Here is a 2,660-nt window from a genome sequence, read left to right as displayed (position 1 = left end):
GCTCAGACAAGGCTACTTACTTTGTTTTACTATATGTAGTCCTTCCACCACCAAACAGACTCACTGGGTAGTCCTTCCACCACCAAACAGACTCACTGGGTAGTCCTTCCACCACCAAACGGACTCACTGGGTAGTCCTTCCACCACCAAACAGACTCACTGGGTAGTCCTTCCACCACCAAACAGACTCACTGGGTAGTCCTTCCACCACCAAACGGACTCACTGGGTAGTCCTTCCACCACCAAACAGACTCACTGGGTAGTCCTTCTACCACCAAACAGACTCACTGGGTAGTCCTTCTACCACCAAACAGACTCACTGGGTAGTCCTTCTACCACCAAACAGACTCACTGGGTAGTCCTTCCACCACCAAACGGACTCACTGGGTAGTCCTTCTACCACCAAACAGACTCACTGGGTAGTCCTTCCACCACCAAACAGACTCACTGGGTAGTCCTTCCACCACCAAACGGACTCACTGGGTAGTCCTTCCACCACCAAACAGACTCACTGGGTAGTCCTTCTACCACCAAACAGACTCACTGGGTAGTCCTTCTACCACCAAACAGACTCACTGGGTAGTCCTTCCACCACCAAACAGACTCACTGGGTAGTCCTTCCACCACCAAACGGACTCACTATGTAGTCCTTCTACCACCAAACAGACTAATTGTTGTTCTCCTAGGTGGACTATGACAACCATCCCCTCTACAAACATGGAAAGACGGACTGTAAGCTGTCCGCCTGTTCACCAACCTGACACCACAATATATCATCCTCCCTAAAGAGGAGGGGTACAGGTACACACACCAACCTGACACCACCAGACATCATCCTCCCTAAAGAGGAGGGGTACAGGTACACACACCAACCTGACACCACCAGACATCATCCTCCCTAAAGAGGAGGGGTACAGGTACACACACCAACCTGACACCACCAGACATCATCCTCCCTAAAGAGGAGGGGTACAGGTACACACACCAACCTGACACCACCAGACATCATCCTCCCTAAAGAGGAGGGGTACAGGTACAACCCACTATTCCATGTTGCACATGAGCCAATTGCCTATTACAGTAATCTAATCATATTAAGATGTCATCCTAAATGGAACATGGAAAATCTAGATCGTCTTATTGGTCAGTTTAAAAAGGATTCATTTTGGTGGGATAAAATATATATATATTATAAATAGATTGGAATTGGAATTCTGAAGAGATTACATTTGATTGGTCTGTCTTGGTCTTTGCTTCTCTTAGATTCTGAGAAGTCTGTGAGAGAGATGTGTGGTCTGAGAACAAACGTTGTGTTAAATGCAACGTGTGTCCTTCGAAGGTATGTCTTTCCCCGCGGCAGGCTGAAAAAGTCATGTCGCAACAGTTTTAACTTGAAATAATTGGCTACGTTGCCGTTGAATGAGAGGTGCATGTGCTGCGATATCACTTTTCACAACAGACTTTCAGTTCTCTCTTTGTTCTTTCAGGATGGGAAGCAGGGAAAGTATTGCTAAGAGTGTCAGAAGTGCGTGAAACCATGTGAGTATCTCCTAGACTGCTAACACTGCCAAACCCCGATGTTCATGGTTTGGGTTGAGTGACGGTTTGACTGGCATCTCTCCCCCTCCCCAGCCTGGCGTCACTGCCAGCCCTGTGGCCGCTGTGCCCCCCCCGGGACCACCCCTGTGGGAACAGCCCAGGTCTGGAAGGCTGCTACAACTGGTAGCTTGAAGCACAAACGCAGAGCCTGTCCCCTCAAAGACAGAGGACCAGTAAGAAGTGAATTTACTGTACTTCATATACCCAGACTCAGCACACAGAGAAACACAGAAATGGACAGACAGGGCTGGCACCAAACTACTGTCTGCTCCCAGCTCTACCCATGTCAGTACAGTTTGGTTACACACCCTAAATGGCGTGTTTCTCTGAGGGTTTGTGCGGATTGTGTTTGCCTGTGTGAGTGTGTCTGAACTTGCTCTCTCCCTCCTGTCCCAGTAAGACCAAGGGAGGCAAGATCCTGCCCAAACAACAACCCAAAAAGTCAAATTCCAAGAGGCAGTCTGGAGCCCAGCGCAGAGCCAACAAGTTGAAGGAGACAGCAGAGTGGTCACACAACCCCACTTTCACAACTCACCACACAGCAAGGGAGATGTGTGTGTAGCAGATGTGAAGTAGTCATTAGTTGGCAGCTTGTGTGTGGTTGGTTGCTGTACTGTAGACAGACAGTAACTCTTTAAAAGACATTTAACTTGTTTTTGCTTAATAAATATGGATAATCTCATGTTACACCACCATTTTGAATTCACAGAATTCTTGATTTCCTGCTGTATGTCAATGTGTAACGCTGTTTTGGACACAGCTTCTGTTCTCTGTGTGCACTAGTAGGAACTAGTCCACACAGAGAACAGAAGCTGTGTCGTTGAAGAAGGCTCTGCGCATGTTTGACGTTACCTCCAAAACGAGGTCAATGCCGTTGCATCAAAATAACTGACTGGACTGTATGAGCTTTTGAGGAGATTTATGTAAGAAAACAGGTGAAAGGCCTCCATTTTATTTTTCTGTGCTCAAGACGGTGGGATAGAAATACCATGTTTTCCTACCCTGCAGGCGGATGAGGCGGAAGATAGAGAAAATCATTCCTTTATGAATTCCATCCGGAC

General features: G+C 47.5%; 1 long non-coding RNA gene across 1 annotated transcript; it reads left to right on the top strand.

Moving 5' to 3' along the window:
• Positions 1 to 1,033: 1,033 nt before the first annotated feature.
• Positions 1,034 to 2,294, top strand: LOC110500734 (uncharacterized). The gene is made up of 3 exons (XR_002470153.3): positions 1,034 to 1,539; positions 1,633 to 1,772; positions 1,996 to 2,294. It is a non-coding gene; the product is annotated as an uncharacterized LOC110500734 (long non-coding RNA).
• The last annotated feature ends 366 nt before the right edge of the window (positions 2,295 to 2,660 follow it).

This window comes from Oncorhynchus mykiss, chromosome 21 (assembly GCF_057628025.1).
Source record: "Oncorhynchus mykiss isolate SJ-2025 chromosome 21, ASM5762802v1, whole genome shotgun sequence".
Taxonomy (NCBI): domain Eukaryota; kingdom Metazoa; phylum Chordata; class Actinopteri; order Salmoniformes; family Salmonidae; genus Oncorhynchus; species Oncorhynchus mykiss.
Note: the sequence above shows the minus strand (reverse complement) of the source record. Positions and strands in the feature narration are given on the sequence as shown.